Source organism: Schistocerca nitens, chromosome 2 (assembly GCF_023898315.1).
Source record: "Schistocerca nitens isolate TAMUIC-IGC-003100 chromosome 2, iqSchNite1.1, whole genome shotgun sequence".
Classification (NCBI taxonomy): Eukaryota; Metazoa; Arthropoda; class Insecta; order Orthoptera; family Acrididae; genus Schistocerca; species Schistocerca nitens.
Window position 1 is genome coordinate 31154650 of NC_064615.1, and position 21011 is coordinate 31175660.

General features: G+C 44.9%; 1 non-coding gene across 1 annotated transcript; it reads left to right on the top strand.

The window, feature by feature from the left end:
- Nucleotides 1-7544: 7544 nt before the first annotated feature.
- On the top strand, nucleotides 7545-7628 carry Trnas-gga (transfer RNA serine (anticodon GGA)). The gene is given in 2 exon segments: nucleotides 7545-7584; nucleotides 7594-7628. It is a non-coding gene; the product is annotated as a tRNA-Ser (tRNA).
- The last annotated feature ends 13383 nt before the right edge of the window (nucleotides 7629-21011 follow it).

The window sequence follows — 21011 nt, forward strand, 5'->3', positions numbered from 1 at the left end:
GAGATAACTGCCAGTCATTGCACCATGCATTTATTTTCTGCAAATCCTCGTTGATTTGTTCACAACTTTCGTGTGATACTACTTTCCTGTAGACTACAGCATCATCGGCAAACACTCTAATGCCGCTGTCAATACCATCAACCAGATCGTTTATGTAAATCGTAAAAAGCGGTGTACCTATTACGCTGCCTTGGGGCACACCTGAAGTTACGCTTGTTTCTGTTAAAGTCACCCCATTCAGGACGACATACTGGTGTCTGTCTGTTAGAAAACGTTCTATCCAACCGCATATGTCATCGGATAGACCGTAAGCGCGCACTTTTTGGAGCAAGCGACAGTGCGGAACTGAGTCGAACGCCTTTCGAAAGTCACTGTATTTCACTTCCCCGCATCACGAGACGAAGGCAAAAGTTTTCATGAGCTTACCAGTCTGAAAATACAGGGCTATTACAAATGATTGAAGCGATTTCATAAATTCACTGTAGCTCCATTCATTGACATATGGTCACGACACCCTACAGATACGTAGAAAAACTCATAAAGTTTTGTTCGGCTGAAGCCGCACTTCGGGTTTATACCGCCAGAGCGCTCGAGAGCGCAGTGAGACAAAATGGCGACAGAAGCCGAGAAAGCGTATGTCGTGCTTCAAATGCACTCACATCAGTCAGTCATAAGAGTGCAACGACACTTCAGGACGAAGTTCAACAAAGATCCACCAACTGCTAACTCCATTCGGCGATGGTATGCGCAGTTTAAAGCTTCTGGATGCCTCTGTATGGGAAAATTAACGGGTCGGCCTGCAGTGAGCGAAGAAATGGTTGAACGCGTGCGGGCAAGTTTCACGCGTAGCCCGCGGAAGTCGACGAATAAAGCAAGCAGGGAGATAACGTACCACAGCCGACGGTTTGGAAAATCTTACGGAAAAGGCTAAAGCAGAAGCCTTACCATTTACAATTGCTACAAGCCCTGACACCCGATGACAAAGTCAAACGCTTTGATTTTTCTGCGCGGTTGCAACAGCTCATGGAAGAGGATGCGTTCAGTGCGAAACTTGTTTTCAGTGATGAAGCAACATTTTTTCATAATGGTGAAGTGAACACACAATGTGCGAATCTGGGCGGTAGAGAATCCTCACGCATTCGTGCAGCAAATTCGCAATTCACCAAAAGTTAACGTGTTTTGTGCAATCTCACGGTTTAAAGTTTACGGCCCCTTTTTCTTCTGCGAAGAAAACGTTACAGGACACGTGTATCTGGACATGCTGGAAAATTGGCTCATTCCACAACTGTAGACCGACAGCGCCGACTTCATCTTTCAACAGGATGGTGCTTCACCGCACTTCCATCATGATGTTCAGCATTTCTTAAACAGGAGATTGGAAAACCGATGGGTCGGTCGTGGTGGAGATCATGATCAGCAATTCATGTCATGGCCTCCACGCTCTCCCGACTTAACCCCATGCGATTTCTTTCTGTGGGGTTATGTGAAAGATTCAGTGTTTAAACCTCCTCTACCAAGAAACGTGCCAGAACTGCGAGCTCGCATCAACGATGCTTTCGAACTCATTGATAGGGACATGCTGCGCCGAGTGTGGGAGGAACTTGATTATCGGCTTGATGTCTGCCAAATCACTAAAGGGGCACATATCGAACATTTGTGAATGCCTAAAAAAACTTTTTGAGTTTTTGTATGTGTGTGCAAAGCATTGTGAAAATATCTCAAATAATAAAATTATTCGCTTCAATCATTTGTAATAACCCTGTACAGCTTTAATAGTGTGTAAGTTTCAGACCACAGATTAGAAAGTTCCAGTTCCGATCACTGATTAGTTTTCTGAGTAATTAACGTAACTATCACGTTTGGAGTACTCTGAGTTCGGTACTTGCCACGCTGCAACGTGGGTCGGGAGACACGTTAAATAATAGGTGCACCAAGTATTGGCTAAGAGATGTTTCCAAGTCGAGCGGAGGCATGACAACTCCAAAACATCCAGGTCTAGCTAGGATGTACGTTTCGAAAGCCGCCTTGGGCGTGGACAGTGCTGATAGGGGAAGGCCTACAATGTCACAATTAAGTTGATCGGTGAGTGTCCCACGTTCAAAGATTTGCTGCTCAGTACGCCCACGCCATATCATCTCCCCACGCCATAACACCTGCACCACCACAACCAAAACGTTACACAGTTTTCCTGGGTGCCTTACGAGTTCCCATCTCTCGCCACATGAGATGCACCCAACATTGTCGAGCATGATGGTATTGGTGATACAAGTGTCATGGTGTGTGGAGGCATGATCATGCATGGGCCTAATGACCTCCACATGTTTGAACACAATACACTCACTGCTCAACGTTACTGAGCCACAGTGCTTCCTCGCTGTGTGCGTCTTTTCAGGGGTGGGTTCGGACCTCACTTCATTTTTATGGATAACAACGCGAGGGGGAATCGAACACCACAGGTGCAGGAGCTCTTGGACCAAAAGGATATTAGGAGAATGGACTGGTCTACCCATTTCCCTCTCTTAAATCCCATCGTGGACATGTGAAATACATTAGAGAGACTTATTGCAGCAAGCTCACGTAACGACCATACTATAGTTATCAACCACGCTGGCGCAGAAATGCAACGCCTTACAACGAGATCTCCTCACCAACTTTGTGTCCAGCGTTGGAGTCCGTTGCGGAGCATGCTTTGTTGTCCATGGCGATCGGCACTAAGAACCATGTCACGCCTTTTGTAATTTCTAGGTCACCATCATGTTTCAAGGTGACCTCAGCGTAATTATTGTCTTTGAATAAAAGTGTGATTTATATTCGTCTCATTGCGCATCTCTTTCAGTTACTTTCTGTACTTGCACCAGAACAAAACCGACAAACTCGCAGAGGTTGTTCAGCTGCACGTTCTAAGTATTTCGGTATAAGGGACCCCCAATCTCTTGAGCCTCATTACAGAGTTATTGACTTTCATTTGTTTTCTTGCCCCGAGTAGCTTTGTATCTGCACCGCACTGGAAAAAATGAACAGCATCGTAAATGAGCTGTGTGTCTTGTTTGGAAACCAGCGTCTTCCAATCGCTGATGGTACTTGATGCTGACAAAAATAAATTGAAACTGAAATTTCTTATGTTGAGAACTGAGAAATAGCGGTTTTACTTGAAAAAAAATCTTTCTGTAGCGAGGATCGCATAAATCTTTATTTATTTTCGACAACCGTTTTCGTTGTCATCTTGTAGCGTCCAAACATTTTTGCTGCAAAGCGTGTTCATTGTGACATGGAACCTCATCCGAAGATGTCATGTTAGTGGATAATATGTAGGACATTATGCAAAGGATTATCAGAAATGAAATGTTAACAATGAAAAAGCAACTTGTGCACATTCCCATGTCCTTATACGTATGTCAGTTGTATCATATACACCGTCTAAGGTGATTCGTGAATGAATGGTACATGTCAAGCTAACATAAACAGATGTGACAGTGTACATTTTACTCTAAATTTTGTTTTTTAAGACAGTAAACATACACTGATGTGAAACTTCCTGGCAGATTAAAACTATGTGCCGGACCGAGACTCGAACTCGGGATCTTTGCCTTTCGCGGGCAAGTGCTCTACCATCTAAGCTACTCAAGCACGACTCACGCCCCGTCGTCGCAGCTTTAATTCCGCCAGTACCTCGTCTCCTACCTTCCAAACAGTAGAGCACTTGCCCGCGAAAGGCGAAGGTCCCGAGTTCGAGTCTCGGTCCGGCACACACAGTTTTAATGTGCCAGGAAGTTTCATATCAGCGCACACTCCGCTGCAGAGTGAAAATCTCATTTTGGATACACTGAGGTGTCGTAAGTCCGAGGATAGCGATACGGCCTCATACAGATGGTGGTAGTATCGCGTACACAAGGTAGAAAAGGGCGGCGCATTGGCGCAGCTGTCCTTTGTAGTCAGGTGATTCAGAGAAAAGGTTTCCGACGTGATTATGGCCGCGCGACGGCAATTAAGAGACTCTGAACGCTGAGTATAGTTCGTGCTAGGGGCAGGGGAAATTCCGTTTCGCAATTCGTCAGGGAATTCAGTATTCCGAGATCCACAGTATCAAGAGTGTGCCGAGAATAGCACATTTCAGGCATTGTCTCTCACCATGGACAAAGGAATGGCCGACGGCTTTCACTTAACGACCGAGAGCAGCATCATTTGTCTAGAGTTGCCAGTGCTAAAAGACAAGCGACATCGCGTGAAATACACTCCTGGAAATGGAAAAAAGAACACATTGACACCGGTGTGTCAGACCCACCATACTTGCTCCGGACACTGCGAGAGGGCTGTACAAGCAATGATCACACGCACGGCACAGCGGACACACCAGGAACCGCGGTGTTGGCCGTCGAATGGCGCTAGTTGCGCAGCATTTGTGCACCGCCGCCGTCAGTGTCAGCCAGTTTGCCGTGGCATACGGAGCTCCATCGCAGTCTTTAACACTGGTAGCATGCCGCGACAGCGTGGACGTGAACCGTATGTGCAGTTGACGGAATTTGAGCGAGGGCGTATAGTGGGCATGCGGGAGGCCGGGTGGACGTACCGCCGAATTGCTCAACACGTGGGGCGTGAGGTCTCCACAGTACATCGATGCTGTCGCCAGTGGTCGGCGGAAGGTGCACGTGCCCGTCGACCTGGGACCGGACCGCAGCGACTCACGGATGCACGCCAAGACCGTAGGATCCTACGCAGTGCCGTAGGGGACCGCACCGCCACTTCCCAGCAAATTAGGGACACTGTTGCTCCTGGGGTATCGGCGAGGACCATTCGCAACCGTCTCCATGAAGCTGGGCTACGGTCCCGCACACCGTTAGGCCGTCTTCCGCTCACGCCCCAACATCGTGCAGCCCGCCTCCAGTGGTGTCGCGACAGGCGTGAATGGAGGGACGAATGGAGACGTGTCGTCTTCAGCGATGAGAGTCGCTTCTGCCTTGGTGCCAATGATGGTCGTATGCGTGTTTGGCTCCGTGCAGGTGAGCGCCTCAATCAGGACTGCATACGACCGAGGCACACAGGGCCAACACCCGGCATCATGGTGTGGGGAGCGATCTCCTACACTGGCCGTACACCACTGGTGATCGTCGAGGGGACACTGAATAGTGCACGGTACATCCAAACCGTCATCGAACCCATCGTTCTACCATTCCTAGACCGGCAAGGGGACTTGCTGTTCCAACAGGACAATGCACGTCCGCATGTATCCCGTGCCACCCAACGTGCTCTAGAAGGTGTAAGTCAACTACCCTGGCCAGCAAGATCTCCGGATCTGTCCCCCATTGAGCATGTTTGTGACTGGATGAAGCGTCGTCTCACGCGGTCTGCACGTTCAGCACGAACGCTGGTCCAACTGAGGCGCCAGGTGGAAATGGCATGGCAAGCCGTTCCACAGGACTACATCCAGCATCTCTACGATCGTCTCCATGGGAGAATAGCAGCCTGCATTACTGCGAAAGGTGGATATACACTGTACTAGTGCCGACATTGTGCATGCTCTGTTGCCTGTGTCTATGTGCCTGTGGTTCTGTTAGTGTGATCATGTGATGTATCTGACCCCAGGAATGTGTCGATAAACTTTCCCCTTCCTGGGACAATGAATTCACGGTGTTCTTATTTCAATTTCCGGGAGTGTAACAGCAGAGATCAGTGTGGGATGTACGACCAACGTATCCATTAGAACTCTGCAGCAAAATTTGTCGTTAATGGGCTGTGACTGCATATGAACCGACACGAGTGTCTTTGCCAACAGCACGACATCTCCTGCAACATCTCTCCTGGGTTTGTGATCGTATCGATTGGACCCTAGATGACTGGAAAACGGTGGCCTTGTCAGATAAGTCCCGATTCCAAATAGTAAGAACTGATGGCAGGGTTCGAGTGTGGCGGAAAACCCATGAAGTCATGTTCCCAATTGTCAACAAGGCACTGTGCAAGCTGGTGATGGCTCCATAATGATGTGCGCTGTGTTTACATTGAAAGATCTAGATATTATGGATTTTCGACTGCTGGCAAACCGTCTGAAGCCATTCACGGACATCATGTTCTCAAACAACTATGGAATTTTTGTGGATGACAATGCGCCATGTCACTGGGTCACAATTGCTCGCGATTGGTTTGAAGAACATTTTGGATAATTCGAGCGAATTGTTTGGTCACCCACATCGTCCGACACGTACCCCCATCGAACATTTATGGGACATAACAGATAAGTCAGTTGGTGCACAAAATCCTGCATCGACAACACTTTCGCAATAGTGGACGGCTGTAGAGGGAGCATGGCTGAGTATTTCTGGAGTGGACTTCCAGTGACTTGTTGAGTCCATGCCACATCGAGTTGCTGCACTATGCGGGGCAAAAGGAGGTCCGACACGATATTAGTAGGTGTTCCGTGGCTTTTGTCAGCTCCATGTATACGGTTACGACCTTGTGCACAAAATGCGTTTTAATTTAAACTTTTAATTTCTGATAAACCTTTGCAGTTTCTGCTACATTTTATCCACTAGTATGCAATTTTGTATGAGGTTCCAACTCAAAATGAACACGTTTGGTAAAACAAAATGTTTTGAAGACCAGATGACAGCAAAGTCTCCCGAAATCAATCGTCGAAACAAATTCGTATTTTACGATAATTTTGACAACAATAAAGCCAGTTTACTCCCTGCCCTCAAGCTTCGCTTTAGTACCGCAGTGTCCTGCCTCGGGTTTGATTTTCCGGCAGTGGTAGTTGTACGTTAACAGTGACTCACAGAAGTATGGATAGGTTTACTGTTGCAGAGATGACGCATATGCACTCCGTGTATGGTTCCATTGAATGCGGTGGAAGAACGCCGCAACGATGCCTATGCTAAGATATTTTTGCAGTGCCAACAAACACACACGTAGCAGTCCTTTGCATTTGTAAAATAGCTTCTACGAGAAACCAGATGTGTTCTACGTTTTGGTGATCGCGTATTACAGTCATTTTCATTGTTGTAACCGTATTTTCACGAAGGTAATTGCGGTAACAAACGGAACAAGTAATTACCTTATTCCTCTGTAAGGATCTGCCAGAGACAATGGAATTCTTATATCCAAATACTCATAACCTATGCCTGAACAACTTCTGAAAGTTTGTCTACGGAGTTCTGATGCAATTACAAAAAGTAACGGAAAGATATACCCAACGAGACGAACGTAAATGACAGTTTTATTCAAAGACAATAATTACACCAAGGTCATCTCAATTTATGACGATGACCTTTATATTTCAACCTTAAATTATTATTATTTTGAAAAGTATTATTCTTTATAAATGTTGTAGATAAAAAAAGAAAAGAAACCTGTAAAAAGACGAAAAACGAAAATTGTAAGATGTACGACCTGTTTTCATACGTCAGGTAACAGGTCTATAATTTGGCAATAAATAAATCAATAAATTTAGAAAGCTCTTCTGTTTCCTGTATTAAATACAGATTATGCACCATATGTTACCAAGCGGATACTGCATCTAGCTCTGACATGCTATGGTCCACTGTAGACAGCCGGCCTGGGTGGCCGAGCGGTTCTAGGCGCTATAGTCTGGAACCGCGCGACCGCTATAGTCGCAGGTTCGAATCCTGCCTCGGGCATGGATGTGTGTGATGTCCTTAGGTTAGTTAGGTTTAAGTAGTTCTATGTTCTAGGCAACTGATGACCGCTGAAGTTAAGTCCCATAGTGCTCAGAGCCATTTGAACCATTTGAACCACTGTAGACAAGCAGATGCTTAATGAAACAAATAATAGCAGTAAAATACTAAATGCGAACAAATACGAGGGATATCGAATAGGAAAAGAAGAAATGTGCACAACCGTTATTTGGTCAGAACACCTACTCAAATCACTGCTATCATTTTCAAGAGATTTTTGAGATTTTTGTCCTTTTTAGAGTGTATGGAGTCAGAACTCTGGATGCAGTACAATAATTATAACACCACACACCTTTCCGAACCACATATTCCTTTTTGTTTTAATACAGGTAAAAAACTCTAACTGCTCCTTTCTCGGAATTAGTGCACCGCACTTGCGAGGGAAAACCAACTGTGGACCATCGACGTCATAAGTCGTGTTCCAGTAAATGATTCGTTTTACCTCTAAACCGCTGTCCATCAGAGTACGTGAAGAACGTGGAAGGACCCTCATTACCAGAAAAACTGGTCGCATTTCGAACCGCTTCCAGCTACGGACGCAGAACTCACCTGTTGCAATATGCATCATCCGCGTAAAGAATGGGATCGGTTCCATTCCGAGGAATTCGCCGACGTGAGACTACCAGGCTGTTGGAGCGTGTTGCATACCAATGTCTTTTTTGGCAGTTGAACAGCGTGTGTTGCGCAACAGCATTCGACAACCTTATGGGCACAGTTCGTCTGATTCGTTATGTTAATGATCGGTTTTTATTCGTTTGGCATTGACAATTAATAGTTCTCACTACAGTATACAAATTTTACAAGAACGTAATAACATGAAAACGTTACAAGGTCTTCTGAGCTATCTGATATTTAGCCTGTTCTAGTACCACCAACAGCCAAATTAAAGCGCGCTATTTGTCTAGAAATACTGTTTGTTACTGCATGTTGACAGCAGTTAGCGACATCTATCACCCTGAATATTTTTCCCATATTTCCTCCATGCCAATGATCACTCCATCCTCGCGTGACTGCAAGTGACGTGGAAAAAACGGAGTAGGTAAAGGTGTCGTGAAGAGATGGCAGTATTAACGACTCATCCCGTTAATGTTAAATTTGCTTATTTCATGCCCATTTTCTCAAGAACTACCTCATGCAAATTAATGAAACTTGTGCAAGTTACTTAGGCACGCTTCGTGTACTTACTCTTCTAGTTCGGTTGAAGCACGTAATCTAGGAGTTAGGATAAAATTTTTTCTGTTGTACTTTTTGCTACATTTTTTCATTACATTGTTGTGCATTTTCCTGGCAATATACATGCGATCATTTCTATTCTAGAGGCGTAGAACCGCAAAGATATTATAAATTAAATAAAAATAAAGAGTCTATTTTCCGTTCCTGACCAAATGGGTCATATGTAATAGAAAATTATATTTTTTGAAAATTACAATTACAAATTAATATAAATTAGAACTCCCTATTAATAGAAACAACAGTTGAAACGCAGCGGTACTGTAGTCTTCATCATCTTGTGCATTTCTGAATGTATCCTCTTCCTTCTCTTCATAGATCCTGCCTCCTTGGACACTTTTTGAGCTTGTAGCTCAGCTTTGCCTCCTCGCTCCTTGTCCAGTTTCTCCAGTATTGTTCGTGTAATCCAACTAATCTTCGAACCCAGATCCTACAAGATTTTCAGTGCATCAGTATTACCACATTACATGTGATGACGGCACCATACACGCGAAGCCTTAATGTATCGAACCAGAAAAAAAATTTTAGGTACTCTTGTCCAAACTAAATCGTTGAATGACTCATTGACATTTTGTGTTTTCCTATCAGACATTTCTTCAATAGCTCTGGATTTACCAAATCTCTATAAACTCTGGTAGCTTTAGGTAAAGAGTTCTTGTGGGTAAACGTATCTAATCAGTATTCAGTTGATTGATGATATTGTCTAGCAGACAGCGGTCTCTTCCGCAGCACTGCTTTTTCCGTTATACCAAGAACATCGCATGCACAACATACACGAGAATCACAACTAATGTTCCAACCCTACCAAATTATGCTGCAAGGTGTCCACTAAGATCAAACCATTCCACAGCCTTCTAGACATTATGGTTTTGTAAATATTAATTTTAACCTATGCAATAGTTTATGAAATCTTAAAAAGTCCTAAGCAACTAATTAAATTAAATACACTTTTAGTCAACCAAATTTAATAAATTTTACACGAAATTAATCAGCAAATTCCAAGTAATTTTTCTGCATACAAAAAAGAAAACTTATAATTTTTCGTCAAAATGGCCCTTTATACTCCCCTCAACAAATGGCTAATTGAAATTGCCCCGTATCAGCGACATGCATAGCGACCGAAGTTAAAGCCATTCATCTGCTGGATGGTTACTTTGTTGCTGGTATCTGTGTTGGAAGGTCCTTTTTCTTTTTTTAAGGGAAGGCAGCATAGCATGCACGCTTCACCAGCCTTCGGATCGCTACTGCTAGCTTCCACAGCTCGATCTACTGGAGTGGCAAGTGGTTTCGGTTGTTTTCCGTTTTAGAGTTTCCGAAGAGGCGGGTCGCTGTCCAAGGAAGGAAGGAAGGTTCGTGTTGAACGTCTTGTCGACTATGAGGTCATCAGAGACGGAGCACGGACTGAGATGGGGAAGGAAAAAGGAACTATCCTGGCATTTGCCCTGACTAGTTTAGGGAAATCACGGGAAACCTAAATCAAGAGTCGGATGGGGATCTGAACCGTCGTCTTCCCCAGTGGGAGTCCAGTGTGTTACACATTGCGCTGCCTCGCTCGAAGGTTCGCTTTCGACTCCACTAGATCAAAGCTGGTGCTGTATCAGTAATCAAGTGGCACTCTGCAAAAACCACTTCGAAAAAAGGAACAAAATGTGGCTTGGACGTCCACGCGGACGAAGTCACTGGAGCACAATTTCGAACAGATAAAAAGTATCAGCATGTTCTTTTCAAAGGTATTACCCCGCAATTTGCCTTAAATGATGTAGAGAAACCACGGTAAAACTAAATCCGGATGGTCGAACATGAAGTGTACCGCCGCCCCTCCCAATTGGGAGTCCATTGTCTTAGTACGTCAACCTTGCTCGGTGGAACCATAGGTAGTGTCATAGGATTGAGGCTACAGCATACTTTAACACGTCGACTAAGAACTTAATTGGAACTTCGACTTTTCTAACAGCACTAAAATGTATATTCACTTTCAGAAAATGACAAGGTGACGTTTTGGGAGCAGTTTTTCACTTGCTTGGGAAGCGACTGGCATTATGTGAATTACGTTCATGTTCTTTCATTTGATCAGTCTTTTTTTGGCGAACTATATCTCGTCTGAACTAGATACTTCTATCTCATTACACACTGCCTGACAAAGTAGCAAGGCATTCAGATGGAGAGGACGAAACGAAATGAAACTTCACGGGGTAAGGGTTTGCGTTATTATTTCAGGGACGGCAATATGAATTTACAAACACTTGGCAGTATAAGCTCACTTATCTGCCTCAATATTCCGCTCGCCACCTGACGGTGTGCAGCAGAGGGCTCTTCTGGTATCGCTAACTGACCAGTCCCGCCCTGTTCCATTCGAGAATGACGGGTGGGGAGAATGTTTATCAGCAAACCTCTGTATTAGCTCTAATTTTTCGAATTTCTCGTTATGGTCCCGTCGAGAGACATATATTTAAGGGAGTAATTGACGTCCGACCCATCCCGGAAAATGCTCTCTCTATATGCCAACAGTAAAGCTCTCCGTGATGCACAACGCCTCTCTTTTACCGCCTGCCACTAGAGTTTGTTGTACATATCTATAACGCTCTCGCACCGTCTCAACGATTCCGTGACGAAACGCGCCATTCTGAATTAGTTCTACCTGGTAAGGTTCCCAGAATTGTGAATACTTAAGAATCGGTTGAACGAGGGCCTCCTAAGCTTCATCTTCAGTGCATAAATTACATTTCCTTAAGATTTTATGAAACTATGTCTCAGTATGAATCTCAGTTTGGCATCTGCCTTTCCTACTATTTGTTTTATGTGGTCACCCAGTTTAAGGTCGCTCTGGATAGTTACTCCTAGATATTTTACGGTTGATACTGTTTCCAGCAATTTGTCAACAAGTCAAGTTGTACAGTTCTGTATTTCTTGTCCTGTTTATGCGCAATACATTACATTTATTTACGTTCAGGGTCAATTGTTCCAGAGTCTACACCGTTCATCAACCCTTTGGAGGTCAGTCTGCAAATCGTTGCAGTATTGTGGTGTTGATGCCTTATTAAAGACAGCCGCATCATCTGCAAACAGCTTCAAAGAGCTTCCGACAAGTTCTGATGGATCATTTATATATGTTGTCAACAGTAGTGGTCCTATCCCCTGGGGTACCAACGAAATTACCTGCACTACCGGTTTTAGTATTGTGAGTTGTTAATCAAGAACTGTAACAAGCTATAGTAACGGCTGAAAGCCTCATTACGAAAGGCTCAAAATTATACGTCGGCTGAAGGCCACAAGCAATTTCAGAATACACATCGGTTGAAGGCCTGAATTTCAAGTAAGGAAGGCAGTTACACATTAACAAATACTAAGATATTTCCCTCTTAAACAGTAAACTATAACAAGCTATAGTAACGGCTGAAGGCCTTATTAAGAAAGAATTGCAAATTATTGGTCGGCTGAAGTCCACTATCCATGTTACACACATTAAAACATTAGGGTAAATTTTAAACAATTATGACAACTTGACCAGGTAACACAGAGTGATCCACAGACAGTGCTTCCTGGATAGAGCTGAGGAAGGTGACTACAGCTGTCTAAGCGGTGAGATAGGCAGCCAAGAGCTGTACCCACGTAACAGGATGGCAACTCAAACTAGGGGCAACTTAAGCGCCGACCGACCGACTAACCAATCCGCCTAACGTCCGTTCACAGGTACAACGATGGATACTTTTACTTTTAGTCAAGGGCAAAGAGACCGACAGCACTACGTCTTCATAAAACACCCAATGCCGAAGGAAACACTACAACTGTGGTGTCACCGCCAGACACCACACTTGCTAGGTGGTAGCCTTTAAATTGGCCGCGGTCCAGTAGTATGCGTCAGACCCGCGTGTCGCCACTATCAGTGATTGCAGACCGAGCGCCGCCACACGGCACGTCTAGTCTAGAGAGACTCCCTAGCACTCGCCCAAGTTGTACAGCCGACTTTGCTAACGATGGTTCGCTGTCTACATACGCTCATTTGCAGAGACGACAGTTTAGCATAGCCTTCAGCTATGTCATTTGCTACGACCTAGCAAGGCGCCATATTCAGTTACTACAATTACTTCAAGAATGTATTCTGAACAGATAATATTGTGAATCATGCACCGTCACGAGCGACGTTCATCATTAATGGATTAAAGTTAAGTATGAAAGTAATTACGTCCGCTTTCTGAATTCTTATTCCTTGTCATGTTCCAGACCTCACGTCAGTATGGTTCTTCCCTCCTCACGCCAGCCTGCGTGAGCTAAAATGCATGCATTTCGGCCTCCACTCGTAACACGGTGTTGGCTCTTCTGCTAACACAAAAAGAACAAAGGTAGACCTCCCAAAAGAATATGCACAGTACAATACAAGAGGCTGTCGAACTACACGACGAGGAAAAGGTACACTGCCGGAACAGTACGCTAACCTCCAGGCCACAAGGCAGAAAATACTGCTGGTTGCACTTCACTAATAAGAATAACACTAAATTCAATGATGAATAACTAACAGAGAAAGACGGCTGCAATATTTCACCACCTTGAAACACTTCACTCGTTGCCGCCAGGCTCAGCGGCCCTGGGAGCAACAACCCGCCGACCAAAGGTGATATCTCAGAATAGTCGAGGTTGCATTGGCAGTTAACTCTTCACTCAACGTAAACGTCCAGGGTTCGGTGTGCAACGAAGTCGTCGCTCTCGCAGCTACGCCTCCTCGATCCGACAGTGGCAGCATGCCGCCAGCGGCCCCAGCCTGCCCACGCGCTGCACAGACCTGCTCGCTGCTGCGCCCCAAACGAACTGATGTCCCTTCGTAACTCTCCCTCCAAATCCAGTACGCAGACAGCATTAAAATAACTGCTCATTCAAAACCACAAGATACACATGGATGCGGGACAACAATTCCACCAACAACTCACATTACTAAAACCAGTCACTGTGAAACAACACGGACGATTTATAAGTCGGCCTAAACACAGAAGCGGTGGGAAGACCAAATGCTCGTCGTCCGCTGCGACGACCGACCGAACGACCAACCAACGGTCGTCCCCACTCAAGTCGGGCACGGGGAAGATCCCAGTATAAATCGTCGACTGCCAACTTATTGCCATGAGGTCACTTAGACGGGCGGACACACACACACACACACACACACACACACACACACACACACACACCAGTGAAAGTTGCACTACCCGCGTATCACGGTCCATTCAGCTAAAACTCGCTGAATCCGGTCCTTGACGAGGTCGTGCCCTCTCGCGACCACATCCTTCCGTCGGACAGTGCACGTGTGTCGCCAGCGGTCGGGCGAGTACTGGCTGTCCAGACCTCACTGCTGCTCCGTCCCAACTCAACTCCCTCCACAAACGACGACCCGGAAATACTAGAGGCCGCTCCAAAGATGGTACCGCAGCATGCGCTATCGATAAGCGCTGCTGCTGCCACTCACGGACAGACAAAGCGAGCAAACGTAGTGGCGCCAGTGAACACACTAAGAAAACGAGACGCCACAATCGCTATTACAAGATGCCAAGCTATGAACGGCGTCAACGCGAGCTGCACACAGCTAGCTATGACTTCAGGAGCTGCAGAGGTGAGGTCCTCGAGAATAGCTGCTTCCTCTCACGTTTTACCAAGTCGTTTACGGGCGCGTTGGCACCTGCGTGACGGCCAAAAACAGAAGAGAACCCCATCGCTGAACGCCACGAAATACTCAATGTGACCTTTAACTCTGGCTCAACAAGCAAGTTTCTGTTGCCTGCGGTAGGGTCTACACTTTAAACGACGTATGTATGCCAGCTCTAGACCTCGACTCAGCTTCCAGCAATCTGGTCCCGACAGTTCGTGGACACTCGGCCTGCAACCTGAGGCGTAGCGCCGTATGCCGATCCTGCCTTGGAGGCGGTTAAGTGGGAGATGTCTCTCAGAGCTGGATAGTGACAAATGGTGACGCGAGACTGGATGCGCACGTAGTTTATGTATCAGCCAATAGAGGACAGAATAGGATAGGGGACTAATTTAGTTTCGATTGTTCCCAGTAGAGTGCACTAAAGTAATAGAATGTTTTTCATAAACTGTTCTAGTATTTTCATAAACTGTTATTATGTCTTTTTGTGTATGTAAAATGTTATAAATGTGTTTTAACAGTATGAATGATTGGTGAGTGTGGATTAATGTCAATATGAAGATAATTGTTTAACGAGTTATGTAGTAGGATTTAGTGTGGGAACATTTCGAAGGAGTATGGATATGAACAAAGGGGATTTTTGTAGAATAGATTTGTAAAGTAAGTTTATGGTAAAGGGAAAGTTAATTCAAGTATAAATAACAACAGTAAATAACTTTATGCATAAACAAAACTTCAGCATATTAGATAATTACGTCGGTAAAAAGTGCAGTCATTAGGTTTACTATTTTGCGATTATTTATGGATGAAAAGCGCGGACTCACGCGGAAGAATGTTGTTTTGCTATTGGCTGTTGAGTAAAGTGACCAATAGTAAAGCAATATTCTTCGCGCGCCTTTTCTCTGCAGGTATTCTAGAAAGGAGTCGAAGCCTAGCCATGAAAGAATTCGGACGTGTGCAGTAGTAGTTCCGATGTAAATCATAAGTTGCCGGATCGAGCAGTGTTTCATACATCAAAAGTGTTGGGAAGTGACGGCATAATTATTCCGAAGGTGTGTAGAAATTTCGGAATTTTTAAGTGAATTTTGTGACGAGAAAAGACAAATATTCCGCGTGGCGTATTGAGCAGGTCGGTGGCTGAAAACTGTGACTGCATTTCGTACCGACAGACTTAATATTTGTCGAGCATTATCAATCAAAAACAATCAGTACTTTTGTAGCTATTACGTTTTCTGGAAATGCAACACCATAAACTTGCTAACGTGAGTGAAAGGGATTGTGAGTGACTGTGTTGAGACTAGCACGGGCTTGGCAGTGATACTTGTTCACCTAAGTTTCAGAATATATTAATTGAGGGCAAAATTTCCAATCTTTCATTTCGTGTTTCTCCCGAAACGTAGATTAGTGACTTAAATTGCAGCCTGGTTGACATCGAAGTACAGTAGGTTTCACTCGGCTTTCCTACTGATGATCTGCTGAGACAATGTTCACAGGTAGGTGCAGGTTCGTCGTAAAGGTCGTAAAGGGACGCTTTCCATCACATTATGGTTCTATATTGTACAGGGCTATTACAAATGATTGAAGCGATATCATAAATTCACTGTAGCTCCATTCATTGACATATGGTCACGACACATTACAGATACGTAGAAAAACTCATTAAGTTTTGTTCGGCTGAAGCCGCACTTCAGGTTTCTGCCGCCAGAGCGCTCGAGAGCGCAGTGAGACAAAATGGCGACAGGAGCCGAGAAAGCGTATGTCGTGCTTGAAATGGACTCACATCAGTCAGTCATAACAGTGCAACGACACTTCAGGATGAAATTCAACAAAGATCCACCAACTGCTAACTCCATTCGGCGATGGTATGCGCAGTTTAAAGCTTCTGGATGCCTCTGTAAGGGGAAATCAACGGGTCGGCCTGCAGTGAGCGAAGAAACGGTTGAACGCGTGCGGGCAAGTTTCACGCGTAGCCCGCGGAAGTCGACGAATAAAGCAAGCAGGGAGCTAAACGTACCACAGCCGACGGTTTGGAAAATCTTACGGAAAAGGATAAAACAGGAGCCTAACCGTTTACAATTGCTACAAGCCCTGACACCCGATGACAAAGTCAAACGCTTTGAATTTTCGGCGCGGTTGCAACAGCTCATGGAAGAGGATGCGTTCAGTGCGAAACTTGTTTTCAGTGATGAAGCAACATTTTTTCTTAATGGTGAAGTGAACAGACACAATGTGCGAATTTGGGCGGTAGAGAATCCTCACGCATTCGTGCAGCAAATTCGCAATTCACCAAAAGTTAACGTGTTTTGTGCAATCTCACGGTTTAAAGGTTACGGCCCCTTTTTCTTCTGCGAAAAAAACGTTACAGGACCAGTGTATCTGGACATACTAGAAAATTGGCTCATGCCACAACTGGAGACCGACAGCGCCGACTTCATCTTTCAACAGGATGGTGCTCCACCGCACTTCAATCATGATGTTCGGCATTTCTTAAACAGGAGATTGGAAAACCGATGGATCGGTTTTGGTGGAGATCATGATCAGCAATTCATGTCATGGCCTCCACGCTCTCCCGACTTAACCCCATGCGATTTCTTTCTGGGGGGTTATGTGAAAGATTCAGTGTTTAAACCTCCTCTACCAAGAAACGTGCCAGAACTGCGAGCTCGCATCAACGATGCTTTCGAACTCATTGATGGGGACATGCTGCGCCGAGTGTGGGAGGAACTTGATTATCGGCTTGATGTCTGCCGAATCACTAAAGGGGCACATATCGAACATTTGTGAATGCCTAAAAAAACGTTTTGAGTTTTTGTATGTGTGTGCAAAGCATTGTGAAAATATCTCAAATAATAAAGTTATTGTAGAGATGTGAACTCGCTTCAATCATTTGTAATAACCCTGTAGTTTCCATGTCACTAAATTTAGTTCCTTTGTAGTAGACACCGTCCCCCCAAAAAGTTCCCGGACTAATGGCTGTGAGGTAATGGGCGAGTTGTGGCGCCCTGGAAATATTCTAAGTTCGGAGTTGGCGTGGCCACGCAGGGGCCTCTCGAATGTCTGCAGCCTGGCACCAACCACGTGGCGCCGAACGTTACCTGAACATGAGGGGTAGCCACAGCACATGATCCATCGGCCGCGTGGCTGGGAATTCCATGGTGACGCTGTGTCGATGTAAGAGACTTGTATGCCGAGAGTGCCAAAGATGTGCGGACTTTGTGAAACCATCATGGCAGACATTTTACAGTTTGTATAGAAATTAATAGCAGCCAGAGGAATCATGAGCCCTCAAAAGGAAACATGTACATTACCATTATTTGCACGACGATTCTGATGGTGTAATAAGATCTTAAATATCTTTATTAAAGTTTGGTATCTGACGATAAATTATACAAATAACACCCAGCAACGAATTTCCAAAATCTAAACGGTTCATCCGATTTTGTTGATCGACGTGTCTTTAGAAAATGTAAACCTAAATTGGTATCAATTACAGGCATGTATCTTTAATACTACATGAGTTATTGGAGGTAAAAGTGGCCGATTACTATTGATCGCGTCAGGCCATAAGTACTCCACAGTTACACGAAAAAACGGTCGCAGCATGCTTATAAATATATTTATTCGTCTACGACTTTGTTTATATCTGATACAAACTATTCATGAAGAAATTGGTTAAATATTTACTGTGTTTTAGAAAGCATAGAGACTTTAGTCTACTGACCTACCTTTTGTTTCAATTACTTTGATATATGTTTATTTAAATTGATTATGTACACTACTGGCCAATAAAATTGCTACACCAAGAAAAAATGCAGATGATAAACGGGTATTCATTGGACAAATATATTATACTAGAACTGACATGTGATTACATTTTCACCCAATTTGGGTGCATAGATCCCGAGAAATCAGTACCCAGAACAACCACATTTGGTTGTAATAACGGCCTTGATACGCCTGGGCATTGAGTCGAACTGAGCTTGGATGGCGTGTACAGGTACAGCTGCCCATGCAACTTCAACACGATACCACAGTTCATCAAGAGTTGTGACGAGCCAGTTCCTACCATTGAGCAGACGTTTTCAGTTGGTGAGAGATCTCGAGAATGTGCTGGCCAGGGCAGCAGTCGAACATTTTCTGTATCCAGAAAGGCCCGTACAGGACCTGCAACATGTGGTTGTGGATTATCCTGCTGAAATTTAGGGTTTCGCAGGGATCGAATGAAGGGTAGAGCCACGGGTCGTAACACATTTGAAATGTAACGTTCACTCTCAAAAGTGCCGTCAATGCGAACAAGAGGTGACCGAGACGTGTAACCAATGGCACCCCGTACCATAACGCCGAGTGATACGCCAGTATGGCGATGACAGATACACGCTTCCAATGTGCGTTCACCGCGATGACGCCAAACACGGATGCGACCATCATGTTGCTGTAAAAAGAACCTGGATTCATCCGAAGAAATGACGTTTTGCCATTCCTGCACCCAGGTTCGTCGTTGAGTACACCATCGCAGGAGCTCCTGTCTGTGATGCAGCGTCAAGGGTAACCGCAGCCATGGTCTCCGAGCTGATAGTCCGTGCTGCTGCAAACGTCGTCCAACTGTTCGTGCAGATGGTTGTTGTCTTGGAAACGTCCCCATCTGTTGACTCAGGGATCGAGACATGGCTGCACGATCCGTTACAGCCATGCGGATAAGATGCCTGTCATCTCGACTGCCAGTGATACGAGGCCGTTGGGATCCAGCACGGTGTTCCGTATTACTCTCCTGAACCCACCGATTCCATATTCTACTAACAGTCAGTGGATCTCGACCAACGCGAGCAGCAATGTCGCGATACGATAAACCGCAATCGCGATAGGCTCCAATCCGACCTTTATCAATGTCGGAAACGTGATGGTACGCCTTTCTCCTCCTTACACGAGGCATCACAACAACGTTTCACCAGGAAACGCCGGTCAACTGTTGTTTGTGTATGAGAAATCGGTTGGAATCTTTCCTCATGTCAGCACGTTGTAGGTGTCGCCACCGGCGCCAACCTTGTGTGAATGCTCTGAAAAGCTAATCATTTGCATATCACAGCATCTTCTTCCTGTCGGTTAAATTTCGCGTCTGTAGCACGTCATCTTCGTGGTGTAGCAATTTTAATTGCCAGTGGTGTATATAATTATGTGTGTTAGAGATTGTTTATGGTCCAGCCGTAGGAACATTTATTTAATTTCAAGTTATTTAAATGTATTTCCAGTATTTCGAATGTGTTTCAAAATGTATGTGTGTGTGTGTGTCTGTGTGTGTTGGCTTGGAGACATGACGGGAGTGCTATCATCTATCACAGCGCTCGCTGTTAAGGGAGACGACTACCGAAATGAATGAAGGGGAAGTTTGAACAGTGCGGCGCGAGGGGTAGTACGGGAGAGGACACGAGAGAGTCTGGGACAATACAGCGCGACGGACGCACGGTCACGAGGGAGTCTTGGAGAGTGTGGAGCGGTTTGCGCGTGGTCGCGAGAGATAGAAATACTTCAGAGTGCCAACTTGTGAACTTGTGAGATTTCCGTTGTTTCTACAGTGAAGACGTAGTATGCCTTTCGAAGGGAATATCTCACGAGCTACATTGTTGATCATAACTAATTACGTGCAGTAGGAATCTATTGTTTCCCTGTTATTCAACTTATATTTTATTTAATTGCTGGGCCATTGACACCAATAAGTGTTTTGCAGAAATATACCGCATTCTCAAAAGTACTTATACTATCGTAATCATTTAAAGTCGTTAACATAGTACCCGCAGATCTTATTTAATTGCAATCTTTCATTTATAAAATTCGATTCATGTGTACAGTCATATTTTATACTGTAGACTCAGCAGTATTTGGCTTGTAATGCGGCAACTACGTATCCCAGCCCCTACACAACGAAACCAGCCAGAACTTTTGATGTTTCAACTCTGAGTCAGTGGGTACGTAGTTGTGGGCCACGAGCACACCACCTCATGTGTTAGAAAGCCCCCATGGCTTACAAGCAACGTCGGCGCAGTAACTACTGTGCCAGCTTGAATCAACAACTATAAACAAGAGTTGTTCATTCGATCTGTCAGTTGTGAGCAGGCAGTGTTAAGTGGCGGACGTGCGACCGTAGTGTCTTATCGTTGTGTCACAAACTGCACTGGAGTAGCATCTCTAAATAAAATGTTCAAGAGATTCTCTACAATCTTTTGAAGAAAAGAAAACTTTACGCACTGTTAGTCCCGTACAGCCTTACTCCAGAATATAAACGACATGCAGACGCCTGTCGCGGGTTAACTGGAATTCAAAATGCGATATGTTCTTTTCTGCAAAAATTATCACGGGTGACGCGGTTTGCTGTTATCAACACAAACATCCCACAAAACGACAAAACGCAGAAATTCACATGAAGTGTCAAGGTGTTGACGACATAACCGACATTAAGGCCGAAGTGACGC